We start from the raw sequence: 16,150 nt of genomic DNA, 5'->3' as shown, positions 1-16,150 counted from the left end.
CTAGAAAATTTCCTCTCGGGAAATTTTGAATGGGCCACGGGAGCTACTGCGGGTTGTGCCATCTCTGTCAACATGGGAATCAAACCCACGATCTTAAGGTCAAGACAGAGCTGATCAGACAGACACATGATCATCTTTCTATAAGCACTGATATGGAGGAGCTGTAACCACATTAGGTTACCTGTGTGTGTGTGTGTGTGTGTGTGTGTGTGTGTGTGTGTGTGTGTGTGTGTGTGTGTGTGTGTGTGTGTGTGTGTGTAACTGTAATCACATGAAGCTGGCTCTAGAGTCTGTGTGTGTGTGTGTGACTGACTTGTCACATAGTTAGTTAGTAGCTGCATCCTGTGTCAGTCTGATTTAGCTGTGTCTGTGTTTATAAACATTTAAACGAGCGCCAGGTGGATTGTTTATGAAGTTAACGAGCTCTGGCCTGAGGATCAAAGAGGTTACCACGGCGATAGGGGCCCCCGCAGGCTGAGACAGACAGAAACGTGGAGAAAAACAGCCATTTTCTGCCTCTAAACCGGCCTCACAATTAGGCTTAGCATGACAAAACGGTAACTCCTATCAGAACAAAACACAGATCAACGTTGCTCTAAGGACTTAATGAAAATTTCGGTACGATTTGGTGTTTCTACAGTAAATATTTTGGCGACGCTGGCAGTTTTAAAACATCAGGCCGTTCTGCTCCTCTCAGAAAATATTTGTATTGGACTCAATGAGGAGCAGGGACAGACGTGGCCGCACTCAGAGGCTGATTCTGTAAGTTCTGTAAGTCTCTCTGATATTTTGAGCACATGACATGAGAGATAACAAGTTTGTCTTACAAATTCTGAAAAAAATATGTCTGTAGAGTGTAAATTGTGGCCGTGGTGGCAATTTATCCAGAAAAAATACAGAATGTTTCTTCACTCTCTCCCACTCTAACCGATGATGTCACGCACTCTGACACGAACATTCCATGCAATACACACCCATTATAAACTCATAATTTCTCCAAAAATGATCATGGTCATTGATCAGGGATTGATCAAAAACTATATGACCTATCAAAACGTGGAGTAATACGACAATACACAAGACTTGTGTCTACTGTTTAAAGTTTAAATGGAGTCTCTAGGTGAAAGTATGCCTGAGCAGTAGACTTTTGTTAAACTCCAATGATTGGTCTTTTTCGGTCTTTTTTTTTCGCCCGTCCCATTGACTTACATGCAAAATTTTTGCGCAGTTTTTCGCGACTACGTCGCGAAAAATTCGTAAACTGTTGAGAAAAGTAATAGCACAGCGATCCCGATCAGGACGCACGTTTTGATATATAATATGTCCTGCAACTCTTCGAGTTGCAGGACTAGTAGCACATCGAAATCTGGCCGGAAGTGGAAAAATAATAATAACTAGAAAAAGATAGCATTTCCGGCAGAAAATGTGTGTGAATGCTGAAAGCAGCTGAACGCTGTTGCTGAAGCAATGCTGAATGAGCTGAAGAAATTGTTGAATCAATGCTAAATTAGTTGACGAAACTGCTAAAGCAATGTTGAAAAGACTAATGCTAGAGTAGAGTAGAGTAGAGAGTAGATGAATACTTTATTCATCCCTAGGAGGGAAAAAGCTGAAACATATAACTTGTAGTGTGAGATGAATGCCTTTTTAAAGGTAAAAAGCAGTAGAAATGCTAAAGGGAGAAGAAAACATTGAAATTCTGCATGTTTAAATGTAATGGTTAAATAGTTGAAATCTGCAGCTAACCTGACAGGAAGGACAACTGATGAACCAGCACTAACATAGCTGAAGCAATGGCTGAAAATATATTTAAAAGTAGAAGATGTGAGACTTTGTATGAAATGGCTGGAAATTACTTGAATTGTCAAAGAAGAGTTTGAAAAATTCCTGAATTAGGAAAAAAGTTAATGCCTACTGAAATACATTGTAAACTGACAGCAGAAGAACATTGTTGAAGAATATAGATCGAGCATTAGCTGAGGAGTAGAACATGTAAACAGCGGGTTTAATGGTGTGAAATGGTTGAGCAGAGCCTCAGTAGTTTAGGATACGTGTAAAACAATGTGTTCAACATGACCAAAATGGGGAAATGTGTATTTTCAGTTTAAATAGCTAAAGAACAAAATTAACAGCAACAAGTCCATTAACTACAACAGGAAGATAGAGAGGTACATACAAAACAGTCAGACAACTGTAGGAAAAGTGTGTGTGTGTGTGTGTGTGTGTGTGTGTGTGTGTGTGTGTGGTAGTTAGTGTGTGTCCATTTGTGTGTGTGTGTGTGTGTGTGTGTGTGTGTGTGTGTGTGTGTGTGTGTGTGTGTGTGTGTGTGTGTGTGTGTGTGTGACACTGACAGACTGAGAGAGAATGTGTGTGATAGATATATGAATTGTTGAAATAGCACAAAGTATGAAGGAGGAGTTAGATCCTGAAAAAGAGCGGAAGAAGTAAGAATAATAAGATAGATAGATAGATAGATAGATAGATAGATAGATAGATAGATAGATAGATAGATAGATAGATAGATAGATAGATAGATAGATAGATAGATAGATGGACAGAGAGAGAGAGACAGATAGAGAGGGTGACAGAGGGAGAAAGAGAGACAGAGAGTGAAACACACACACACACACACACACACACACACACAGGTAGATAGATAGACAGACAGATAGATAAATAGACAGACAGACAGATAGATAAATAGACAAACAGACAGATAGATAGATAGATAGATAGATAGATAGATAGATATAGAGAGAAGGAGAGAGGGAGAGAGAGGGAGGGAGAAGAGAGAGAGATAAGGAGAGTGAAGGATAGAGAGAGGGAGGAAGGGAAGGAGAGAGGGAAGAAGGGAGGGAGACAGAAGAGAGAGAGGGAAGGATAGAGAGAGGGAGGAAGGGAGGGAGAGAGGGAAGGATAGAGAGAGGGAGGAAGGGAGGGATTATAATTATTATCATTTAGAAGTTTATAGTATATAGTATGAATAATATCATTTCAGACAGACAGACAGACCCAGAGAGAAGAGAGAGAGACAAATAGAGAGGGTGACACAGAGAGAGAGAAAGAGAGAGAGAGAGATAGATAGATAGATAGATAGATAGACAGACAGACAGACAGACAGACAGACAGACAAAGAGAGAGAGACAGATAGAGAGGGTGACACACACCCACAGATAGATAGATAGATAGATAGATAGATAGATAGATAGATAGATAGATAGATAGATAGATAGATAGATAGATAGATAGATAGATAGATAGATAGATAGATAGATAGAGAGAGAGATAGAGAGACAGACAGACAGACAGACAGACAGACAGACAAAGAGAGAGAGACAGATAGAGAGGGTGACACACACCCACAGATAGATAGATAGATAGATAGATAGATAGATAGATAGATAGATAGATAGATAGATAGATAGATAGATAGATAGATAGATAGATAGATAGATAGATAGATAGATAGATAGATAGATAGATAGATAGATAGATAGAGAGACAGAGAGATAGAGAGACAGAGAGATAGAGAGACAGACAGACAGACCATGCCACAGCATGGTGGCAGCTTTAACCATAGGCTTTAACTGCTCTGTGACACCCTCAAACAGATCTAATGTACGACAAATCTGTACTTAGTACGAGCAAAAGGTTTACATTTTCCGAACCATAAGACCCTGCTGAACGCGTCCGTGTCACTTTGGTGTTTCTAGAGTAAAAATTGTTGATTGTGTCGCAGGTTGGAAACTTTGGGACGTTTAGAAAATCAGCGCCTACTTTTGAATGGGAGTCAATGAGAGGAGAGAGGAAACTGGCCGCACTCAGAGGCTCCCAGTTTAAATTGTGTTCGTCTCTCTGGTTTTTTGAGCACATGAAGAGATCGAGGATGAGCTTGTCTACAAGCATGCCCGAAATTATGTGTGTAGAGTGTAATCTGTGGCCGTGCTGACAGGATAGAGAGAAAAATGTGAGAGGATTTTTAGACCCTCTGTCACTCTGCCAACTGCCAACGTCCGAACATTCCGTCCCATTGACTTTCATGTTAAATCTGAATTTTGTCAGAAATTTTAATGATTTTAAAACTATACATATATCTGAAACTGTTGAAGATATCAATAAGCTGAGATATAGCTGAATAGTTGAAAGGTTTGTGAACAGTTTAAAAGTTGAATGAAGTCTGTAGCTGAAAGTATGCTGAAGCTATTAGAGGCTGAATGAAGCAGAAGATTTGAAGAGTTTGAAGACTGTTTCAATGTATTTCCTATGAGAGAAAAATTGCACAAAAAGTTAAATATTTTAAAAAGTATAAATAGTATGAAAGAGAAAAGTCATAGCAATATTGTCCTGAGAAAGCTGCACGTTTTGATATATGAATTGTTGAAATAGCACAAAGTATGAAGGAGCAGAAAACTGCTGAAAAAGGGTGGAAGAAGTAAGAATAATAATAATAATAATAATAAGTATAAAGATTTGAATAACAATAGTGTGAATGCTTGCAGCATTCACACTAACTAGGAAAAAATCCACACAATAACAGTAGTGCCCGGGCTTCGCCCGGGCACTGGTCCCTGCAGCTATTTCATAGCTGTTGGGACCAGTGCCCGGTGCGATTGCCCGTGGCCCTAATAATAAAAATAATAATAATAATTAGGGCTGTCAAACGATTAATTTTTCTAATCGCGATTAATCGCATTTTTTCCATAGTTAACTCGCGATTAATCTCTATTAAAAATATTATATATGGCGCTTTGGACTTTCAACCCTCCAAAGTGTTATAATCTCTAGACAAACAACTTTTAGACCAGACCTAGCAGGCCTAGTACCTAATCATAACACATGATGCATGAAACTCACACAGAATTGAAACGAATTGCATCCAGTGGAAATTGCCCTTTACTTTGCTACGCCTCTGCCTGGCCATGTGCATTTGTTGACAACAAATCAATGGATGGAGCTGTGGATATATGTTAGACTGTGTATATTTGTGTAGCAACCAACTTGAAGGTGCCTTACCGCCACCTACTGGACTGGAGGTCCCACACTCCAGTCCTCCAGTCCAGCAGACAGAGGACAAAATGGGCCGCGATTAACCGCGATTAAAAAATTTAATCGCGTTAATTTTTTAAATTAATCTAATCGCGATTAACGCGTTAACTCTGACAGCCCTAATAATAATACATGATAATAAGTTGGATAATACATGGTTTGCATTCACACATGGCAACATGATCATATGGTGTGACACTATATCATTTGGTGTGACATTCCAAATTGTGAAAATTACATACCTTTATTAATGATAAAATGTGAAAATGTTCATGGAATACATAGAAAATAGTATCAGCAAGAGTCACAAATATTTTTATAATTTTATAGCAATGTTTGTCACAATAAATAGAAAATATGCTGAAAGACCGACGGCATAGGTCTCACATTGAGCAATGATTTAGAAAATAATACACAAATGTAATTAATTTCCACAAAAGTATAATGGATCACAGTTAAGTTATGATAAATGACTTTGATAAAGTGAGTAACTTAAGAGAGCTATAATCCATTTTCAGTTTATATACAATTATTTTCATGTCACACCATATGACGATTTTAGGCGCTAATAAAACAAATTGTCACATAAATTCTGATTCCAACTGAAAATCTAAAAACCACATATGTTTCTATAGAGATTAGAGTTAGTAGAACAAAAGTCAACCAATTTTTGAAAAAACACTTTTTTCTGGTGCATATGTCACTGACCCATATAAGACTATTGTAGTAAACATATTATGGTCAAACGGTCGTTACACTGTCAGATACATTTTTGACAAAAACTTTAATGACATTAAATGAACAATGTGATTCACGTTCGATACTCACATTCCTACTGCCATCCATCCATATTGTCCATATTTCGTATACATTTCTGTATCCATTAGCATACAAAACAGGTGGCGTTGTAGCAAAAAACCAAGGGGTCTTGAATGTGCAGGTCTCCATGTCTGCAGACACATGCTTCTCGCCTTTGGTCCAAGATGAAACTGTTGCAGTGACACACACTCACACACACACATGGTGGCAGCATTGAGCCACTGTGATGTTTCTTCAGTCAGACTCAGGTGACGTCTCTGTGCAGGTGGATCAGTTCATTTATCATTATGAATGTAATGTAATGAGTTCATTCATAAAGTGACTGCAGAGTGTTTCATTATGTCCTGTGGTGTGTTTATCACCTCCAGAGCGTCCAACAATCAGTTACACACTGATGGTCTGTCTGACACACATCTGTCAGTCTGAATGAATTACTGTAATAAAGTGAGATATTATATAAACTTTATCTATTTTCTTTTATTTTACTTTTATTTGAACTCTGTTTTTAGTGTTTTGTTTGTTTTTATTCTGTTTTATGCTTCTTTTTTTATGTTTTGTCTTTATGTAAAGCACATTGAGTTGCCTTGGTATGAAATGCGCTATATAAATAAAGATGCCTTTCCTTGCCATTATTGACTCTTTGTTCCAGCTGATTCACCAACATGACGTCAGTGTGATGAAAGCAAAGGTTTTCTGTGGATGAAAAGGATAAAAAACGAAGATCAAGTTCATTTCTGTTGTTTAAATGATGATTTTTGTTCTTCTTGGTCGGGTGTCATCATCATTCCTCCTATATTATTGTATTGTGTTTGTTATCTGTAATTAATGTGGAGATGGTGTATGAGCAGCCGCCACACCTGGACACAGCTGCACACACATTTGTCTTTGTTGAATTTCTTAAATTTTCAGGATTTATAATTGAGATGTTTGAGTAATTCTTGTTTTGTGTATGAATCCACCTGTGAGTGTTTTTGTGAAGCTGCAGCACGTCAGCCTGTGGGGAATTTTTACTGTAAAATCTCAGTCGGGGGAAGCCGTCGCCTCTGACGTCTTCTCTCTCTCTGTGTGAGTGTTTCTGTGTGTGTGTGTGTGTGTGCAGGGAGACAAGGGCAGCCCAGGAGACAGGGTGAGTCACTCCTTTGCTGCATAAACATCCAGAGCAGCGTTGAGACAGGATGATGCTCAGCTCTTATCTCTCTCTCTGACAGGGACCTCCAGGAGTCGGCAGCGGGGCGGCTGTGAAGGGCGACAAGGGCTCCGCAGTAAGAGCTGTCAATCACTGACGTCTTCATTGATAAGTATGCAGCATCTGTGTAATCTGTATTTTCTAATTACATCCTTATCAACCAGGGCGCTGCGGGACTTTCAGGGGCCCCGGGTCCTCGAGGGCCGACAGGACCACAGGGCAGCAAAGGAGACAAGGTAGCTGCTGCAGACCGATCCAGAGAGCCGGCGGTGGAGCGTGTGGAGTGTTTATCTCAGAGAAATGACTTGTGGCTGTTGTTCTTCAGGGCGACGGTGCTGATGGGCAGCCTGGACCTGCAGGCCGGCAGGGAGAGCCCGGCGACAGGGTACGGCACAGACAAAGTAGTAGTAGTAGTAGTTCCATGAGGAGACGATAAATTCAGTTTGTGCAAATGATAAATACAACACAGACTTCTCTGCACTGGAAACACTGATACTACTAATACTGCCCCCTACACATCTGATGAGTTGTATCCACACCTGCATCCCATAATAACAGACAATCTTCCAGTGCGTTCACACTGGTCGCGAGTAAAATATTCGCCTCGCTCTACTCGCTTGAGTTTGCCTGCTGGAATATTTATTTTTACTCACGGCATTCGCGTGAATATTGAAGCAAACACACGAAATTCGCCTGTTCTCGCCTGTCCTATTTCGCGTGTTTGCTTCATTCACGCCGCCGGCACAAATTTGCGTCCGTTTGCGCCAAAAATTTGCCTCGCGCCTGGTGTGAACTCAACTACAAAAAATAAAGGGGCAGTGACAGTGATTTTAAAAGGAGAACAGGGAATTAAACCAACAAAAATGATAGGAAAAAAAAGGAAAACAATAAGAACATGATAAAAAGAACAACTGGCTGCAGCTGCGTGATGACATTAATGATCATGGGAACTGTCTGGAAGGTTGTGCAGGTTACACATGGATGTGCTCATTGGGGGAAAATCAAAGTCTTACTACACAAAAACCTTTGTGTGTATGTGAGGGGCCTTGTGTCCATCTGTACGTCTCTTCGTGAACGTTATCTCTTTAGATTTGATTCAAACATTCACACGGATTCAAGGAGAAACTTACAGTATTAGGTCTGCTGTTCAAACATCAAGGGGCCTGTGATGGTGAGATTGTAAATATAGTTTATATCGTCGTCCTCATCGTCTCCTTTGAGTGTTTCTGTTTCTGTTTCTGTGAATGATGCTGTGTCGTCTCCCAGGGAGACACAGGGAAGCCCGAGTGAGTGACAGCGGATGACATCATCACTGAGCCTTTTACTTTCATAGTGGTTGTGTACTCTGACTGTGATGAATGCAGCAGCAGGAGCGTCTCATGAATGACTTGTCTCCATCTGTCATCAGGGTTTAGCAGGACCCAGTGGACCTCCTGGAGAAAAGGTGAGACTGATTCAGTAAAGTGTAAAGTGTAATGGTGTGAGAGGCAGCAGGTCAGTAACAGGAAGCGTGACTCCATCGCACAACGTTTCATCATCTGATGGAAATGAATCTCTGTCTGTTCCCAGGGAAACGATGGAGCACGAGGGGAGCCGGGAAGAACTGTGAGTCCAAACACCAGAGATAATCAGGACAAACACTGATTTCATCTGTCTTTTCCACTCTGTGTGACTTTACTGTGTCATTTAAAGGGATACTGTAGTTCACCCAAAATTCAAATTTCACTTTTCACGACTAAGGGCTTGGAGAAGTTTCAGAGTCCTCCGTGGCTTCTCTGAGTTACAGCGGGGCTCCGTGCAGCACTGCATGTCCATATGACGGTTGCGAACGGAGCTCACTTTTCTTCGTCCAAAAAGACACACCAAAAAACATCCAGATACCTCCATGCTGCTCGTCTGTAATGTCCCTCTTGTATTGAAACCCCAACATGAGAAATGGTTCCAAAAAAAATTTAATGTCTTTGCAAATCTTGCGCGATTTGCACAGACACAAGCAAAGCAGCGAACTGAGACACTGGGAGCTTCCACTACAAACAAGCTTAAAATATAGACTCATTTAATTTTTTTTGGAACAATTTCTCATGTTGGGGCTTCAATACAAGAGGGACATTACAGACGAGCACTATGGAGGTATTTGGATGTTTTTTGGTGTGTCTTTTTGTTACGAAGACAGTTGGTATCCATTTGCAACCGTTATATGGACATGCACTGCTACGCCGAGACCCCCTGTAACTCAGAGAAGCCACGGAGGACTCTGAAACTTCTCCCAGCCCTTAGTCCACATGAGGGGGAGTAGATAATGAGTGAAATTTGAATTTTGGGTGAACTATCCCTTTAAATCATGCAGGTTCCAGTTTATCAGTTCACACTCACAACTATAAATGATCCAGTAATAATGTTTACAGCTGCACTGATTGCATGTCTGACAATAACATCCATCATTGATTAAAACAATTAGGAACTGAAGAAAATTGTGCAGCTGTTTGTAAACCAGGAGGAACCAGAGTCTGTCTGAGGAAAGTGTCCTACTGTCCATCCATGTGGATGAAACCATGGTTACATTATTTCATCCTTCTTTATTAAATTGATTGTATAGTTTTGTGGCATAGTCGTGTGTCTATGTGAAGAACTAGAACTACACCTGGAGCCCTTATTTTTATCTTTTTATTATCATGTTTTATTCATGTTGTTTGTACCAGACTGAGCCTTGAATTTCTTTGTAGCCTACTTTTCTTTTTTTTATGTTCAACTGCAAAACAAATTTGCAGTTGAGAGTACAAATAAAGTCCCTGAACCAGAAACTGAACCTAACCTTTTACTTTTGTGTTCAGGTTCAGACCAAATAAACTCTAAAAATGAGGAAAGGTGGGCGTCCAGATGATAAACCTGGTGCTGCTGTGGATGGTGTTTGTTTTTTCTGTGTCACAGATGATCCTGGTTTGAGTTTCCTTCTGCCAACATGTCTGACCTGAGACAGAAGCTCCTGTTTCTTGTAAGTTTCTTAAAAATGATAACTTCAGGTGTCAGAATATGATCAAAATAGTCGTTTTGGTCTGTTTTTTCATTTCTGTTGTCCAGCGATTTTATTATTTGTTGTATGAAATGTAAAACATGACCATCAAACAGTTTGTAAAAGTTTAATTGCTCTTTGACATTCAAACTGAATGTTTTAGATTTCATAAATGTTGTATTTTTTGTATTTTAAAATGAATTTTTTTTTTTTTTTTTTAAGGGACATTGTGTCACTTCTCCTGTTATCTCTTCAGGAAAATCGATTATTTGGTTCTTCAGTCTGTTTTTCATTAACCAGTAATCCCCCCATCAACAAATTGAAGTGTTCCTTTCAGCTCTGAATTTGCCGTTACGTTACATGCAGCGGCTGTCGTCCGTCTGCCGTCTGCCCAATTTCACGTGAATGCAGCATGAAAACTACGATTGAGTTGCTTGCGATATACAACCACAACACTAGATGGGAGGAATTCCTACACAATGTACCTTTAAAAAATTCTACAAAAAGTGGTAAAATTTAAAAAAATAAATAAAATAAAGTTAATAACTGAAATTATAATAAAAGAAAGTGGTAAAAATTTCTAAAAACAAATAAATAAGGGACCGTTCGTTATTTATGGAATGGGCCACCGGAGGAAAATGGGGGGGGGTCATGTCATAATATTCTTTGTTGAGGGGTGGGTCCACAAAAAAAAAAAGGTCAGTGAGGGGGGGTCATTCAATATTTTGTCTGGAGGACACTGCAATGCCCGCAGAAAACAAAAACAAAACAAAAACGGGACATTTCAAAGCTGCGAGCACTGATGACAATGAGAGTAACGGCCCCCGAATCACAACGTTATTTTATGTTGCCCTGATCTGCCCTGAGTTGGTTTCGAACCCGGGTCTACCGCACCGCAGGCGACGATGCTAACCGCTTCGCCAAAAACTCAATAAGGGTTCTGCCCGCGGCTTAGCACGTCTTTTATTGGTGAGTGAGTTTAACTTCACTACCGTACAGAGGTTACGCTGCCTGCCTGCCTCATTGCGTAACTCTACATAGTCTGAGCAGCACGTACGTTCACGTTGCTTTCGTGAATTGTAAACAAACAGACGCCCCCTCGGTTTTCGCGTCCAGCAGTTTAGCGGCTAATTCAACTGCAGTGATGGATAACTGTACCGGAGAGGCTCAACTTCATGAACTACATTTGAGGAATAAACGGCAGCTTTTACCTGACGGGAGACCGACGCCTGAGCTACGGTAGCTAACAGTTAGCTGGTTTTATCTACTTCTCTCTCTCTTTCCCTCTCTTTCTTACACACACACACACACACACACACACACACACACACACACACACACACACACACACACACACACACACACACACACACACACACACACAGTTGTCTGTCATATCTGTCGTAAACCTTGTAATAATACGTTGTTGTTGAGTACGGTTCACATTATTGTTGCTTCGGTTTGAGTGTGGATTAATTGTTAATGGTTTGTTGTGTAATGTGGGCTGGTCCAAAATCGCGATTCTGTTATTGATGAGTTGGGTTTTAATAACAGCTGATAAATGGCATTGTGATGAGAAGGTGTTGCACACATGGTTGTCAAAATGAAATAATGTAGTGTCACGCGCTACGTGATGCGATGTCACGTGTCGATGGCTGGGGGGGGGTCATGTATCTTTTGATAAGGCTTAATGCAGGGTCATGTTAAAATTTACTGACTCCGACAGGGGGGTCATGTAAAAAAAAAAAAAGTCCTGTGAATCCCTCCGGTGGCACTGATGATAAATAACGAACAGTCCCTAAATAAAATAAAAATAACAGAAATAATAATAAAAGAAAAAAAAATTTGGATTTGGAAATTTTGGACCTCAGTATGAGAACCGTTTATGTAGTTTACTGCGATACTTTAGCCTGTGTGTGTGTGTGTGTGTGTGTGTGTGTGTGTGTGTGTGTGTGTGTGTGTGTGTGTGTGTTACCGGAGCCATTTGAAACCATTTCCATCTCTTTATCTTTACATCTCCGTCAGTGTGTCGAGATCGTGTCGTCTCCTTTAGAGAACATGAGTTTGTTAACGCCGTCACACACTCGGCTGCTCGATGAGATGCTGACGGAGATAACTGCTCAAATTAACTCGAGCAGAGGAGGAGGAGGAGGAGGAGGAGGAGGGACGAGGCGTTCAAGAACCTGTTAGAGAGCAGGAGGAACTAGAAAGCATGAAGGAACTGAGGGGAAAGCAGCGAGCAGAAAATCCTCTCAATAAAACGATGTTGATTAAATCACAACATCACACACATGCACACGCACAAACACACACGACAGTTTCTAATCTCCTTATCGTCTCGATTAACCCTTGAACTGAAAAATTACGCAGTAAATTTCCATGACTGAAACGTTTCTGTGATCACATCACGAAGACAAATCAACATCGTTCAGTTCAATCTGAGATCCAGTTATTTCATTATTAAACAGTTTTGTCTGTTTTCTGTGATTAATGATTAAAAATAATAAAATCTACCATTTGATTTTTTTTCTCCAACATTTGGTTTATTATAAATGTTTATTAAAATGTTCCATAACGCTACAGAACAGTGTCAACAGGTGGTTCTTTATAAGGATATCAATAATATATCTATGTACATAATAATACACCAATATATTTATGATTGCATTGTTATTATAGAGTGGAGATAAAAGAGGAGTCATTTCCAGTTGAAGATCTTATTAATGATTAATTACAGTATTACTGTTATAAAATCTTGTCACAACATAAGAGGCCTATAAAATAAAACATTTAGGAAGAGTCTTAAATGCACCACAGAGAGAAACCATCTAACTTTTACATGTTAAACTTTTAGCTGCTGGTAGTTGTTCTTTTCATTTTGTTAAAATGATTCATTTTTGGTTTCTGTTTCTTTTCTGGATCAGTTAATCATTTTCTGTCTCCTCAACACAAACAGCTGCAGAGGTTGAAACTAAAGACTTAAAGATCATGATTGTAGCTCCTGTTTTTCTATGTTGAGGAACATTGCAAGAAAATTACCAATAGAAAAAAGTCAAATTCACATTTACAAAGGAGAACATACTTCCAGAAGTCGACAATAAATACACAAAAGACAAAATATTGAAGTATAAAAGCTGAGTGAAGACTAAGGCTCCTGTGGCTGAGGAAGAACTGGTCTCCATCATCGTGCTGTCTTCAGGGGATGAGCTCCTGCACAACACAACATGTGTTAGAATAGAATAGAAGCTTTATTGTCATTGTAAAAGAAAATACAACGAAATTGCCAGTGCACTGCAAAAACTCAAAATCTTACCAAGAATATTTGTCTTATTTCTAGTCAAAACAAATCTCATTCTACTTAAAATAAGACTCATCACATAAAAAGTAGCTTGTTTTTAGACACTTTTTACTTCTTTCAAGCAGATTTTCATTTGAAATAAGTAGAAAAATCTAACAGTGGAGCAAGTTTTTCTTCCTTATTACAAGCACAAAAAACTTGCTTTCACTGGCAGATTTTTCTACTTATTTCAAGTGAAAATTAGTTTGAAACAAGTGAAAATTATCTAAAAACAAGTTAATTTTTAGGCGATGAGTCTTATTTTAAGTGGAAAGAGTTTAGTTTGGACTAGAAATGAGACATTTTGACAAGAAATAAGACAAATATTCTTGGAAAGATGTAGAGTTTTTGCAGTGTGGCCTCTGTGTCGACAAATGCAAACAAATATATATACACAAAAAACACATACACACTGAGTATGAGACAGACAGCAGTGTGTGTGTGTGTGTGTGTGTGTGTGTGTGTGTGTGTGGTTGTGTGGTTGTGTACCTGCAGCGTCTCCCACACACAGCTCCTCACACTCCTCCAGCTGCAGGAAGCGGTTGTGGTTTCCTCCACAGCCGCTGTAGATGAAGGGCCTGCAGGCCTGAGCCTCACTGTTAAAGTACCAGCGCAGAGTGAAACGTCCACAGCTGCCCTCCTCCATGGGGAGCTGGCACCGGTCGGCTGGAGCTAAACAACACACACACACAACACGGGAATGAATGTGGATGAGAATGCAAAAATGATGAGTTTTCATCCCTGGTGGATTTCAGATTGTCATCAGATTATTAGTAGCCCTTCAATTTAAGCAAAGAAAAAATGTAAAAGTTCCAGAAAGGTAAGAATCGCTTTAACAGGCAATGAACATCACAATTATACAATAGTAATTTCCCAGCTTGGGATCAATAAAGTCTATCTATCTATCTATCTATCTATCTATCTATCTATCTATCTATCTATCTATCTATCTATCTATCTATCTATCTATCTATCTATCTATCTATCTATTAATCTAAACTGCTCAAAAAAATAAAGGGAACACTTAAACAACACATCTTAGATCTCAATTAATGAAATATTGCAGTTTAAAATCGTTATTCAATATATAGTAGAGTGTGTTGAGAACAAAATAACATAAAATGTAAATCAAAATTATCATCCCAGGTTGATTTCACACAGGTGTGATATACTTGGAGTTACAATGTGTTGTTTACGTAAGTGTTCCCTTTATTTTTTTTGAGCAGTGTATATCTATCTATCTAAAAGAAAACAAAAAAAACATTTTGAGATTGAGATTGACTGTCACATAGAGATAGCCCTGTATAAAGGTTTAGCACATATACCATAGCTCTGTAACTCAAAAACAGGGATATTTAAAACAATAAATGAATAAAAATAAGTCAAACGATAATAATAACAACAGCAGGGCTAGGAATTAAAATGAAATTTAAATTTTGAGGTATAAGAGTCTTGGGCAAGATGGTCAATAACTGGAGTCCACCTTCTCTTCTTTAATGTTTTGAATGAGGAAAAAATAAAATACTAAAATGCCTTGAAGCTTCAATGTTCGGTAATTTATTTAACCTTTATTTTGACAGGGTAGATCCATTGAGAGTGGGCTCTCTTTTTCAAGGACGTCCTGTAGCAGCAGAGTAATGTTCGCCCGGCGATCATTAATTCTGTTCAAATGCAAAATAGTGGTGAAAGTTATTGCCCATTATTTTTTAATTTTAGAATTTTAAAAAAAGGACAAAGAGAGGGCAAAAGGTGTGCACATGCAAAGAAGGTTGTGTGCAGGTGCAGGATTAAAAAGTGCAAACTAATAAATAAAACAAGGAAACACTCAGTGTGATGTTATTTACTGCATTTATAATGTGTTTACTGTACGGGCCGATGATGGGAGCAGGATTCAGTATTCGGCAGAACCCAAAAAGATCAGGATTTGGTGCATCCCACGTCCAAACTGAGTCAGAACCAACTGATCTGACCTGTTCTCTGAGGAGGAGGAGGAGGAGGAGGAGGAAGAAACCGACTGTGACTGTGACTGTGACTGGTTCTGCTTCTGGTTCTGGTTCTGGTTCTGGTTAGTGTTAGTAGTGAGTGCAGCAGAGCAGAAGAGGAGGCAGCCTGGAGGAAAAAGCCCAGAGCAGCACCAGACGTTACCTTCCTCCTGGACGCTCCTCTTGGACCGGACTGATCTGGACTTGGCTGCTCTCACTGCTGCAGCTTCCACTGGAGAAGAAGAAAAAGAGAACAAAACATGATATTAATAATAGTATTAATAACTGCTCTATCTACAGTTCTAGTATCTAACATATTATCTATTATCTAACAAATCATTGACTGTTAATTTCTACAACTCTGAAGCGGTTTCAGCTTCATTAAGCTGAAGCTCAGGAGCCTCAGAGGCTTTTAATTTGAAACCATTACAGCATCTGATGGAATAACTTAAACACAGCAAACAGGAGGGACTGAAAATGAATGAGGCATTTTTGGAGATTTAGTGAATGAGGTAAATACAGAGACTGCTTGATGAAAAACTGTCCCTGAAGGCAACGTGCATCAGCGGTTTTGCATGAATTTCCCTCTAAAACAACTCTGTGTGGTAACATTGTGTTATTATCTCATAGCGTGGTGAATGTGCAGCTCACAACTTGTCCACCAGAGCGTTGTGGAGTTGTTGGATTGTGTATTTGATGAGTTTGATGAGGGAAACCAAGAAATCCCATAATGAGCCTCCGTAGCATAGCTCTGAGCAGCTCACGGCTCT

General features: G+C 39.5%; 2 long non-coding RNA genes across 2 annotated transcripts; one reads left to right on the top strand and one right to left on the bottom strand.

Moving 5' to 3' along the window:
- The first annotated feature begins 6,962 nt into the window (after positions 1 to 6,962).
- On the top strand, positions 6,963 to 7,447 carry LOC146986874 (uncharacterized). The gene is made up of 4 exons (XR_015035898.1): positions 6,963 to 6,991; positions 7,074 to 7,127; positions 7,216 to 7,287; positions 7,377 to 7,447. It is a non-coding gene; the product is annotated as an uncharacterized LOC146986874 (long non-coding RNA).
- Positions 7,448 to 13,170: 5,723 nt separating this feature from the next.
- Positions 13,171 to 15,642, bottom strand: LOC146986873 (uncharacterized). Its single transcript, XR_015035897.1, has 3 exons — positions 15,544 to 15,642; positions 13,888 to 14,070; positions 13,171 to 13,271 (listed from the first exon to the last, which is right to left on the bottom strand). It is a non-coding gene; the product is annotated as an uncharacterized LOC146986873 (long non-coding RNA).
- Between the last annotated feature and the right edge of the window lie 508 nt (positions 15,643 to 16,150).

The sequence above is a fragment of the Trachurus japonicus genome, chromosome 5 (genome assembly GCF_045865225.1).
Source record: "Trachurus japonicus isolate A0001 chromosome 5, Traja_1.0".
NCBI classification, from domain to species: Eukaryota; Metazoa; Chordata; class Actinopteri; order Carangiformes; family Carangidae; genus Trachurus; species Trachurus japonicus.
This window is presented reverse-complemented; position numbering and strand designations above follow the sequence as displayed.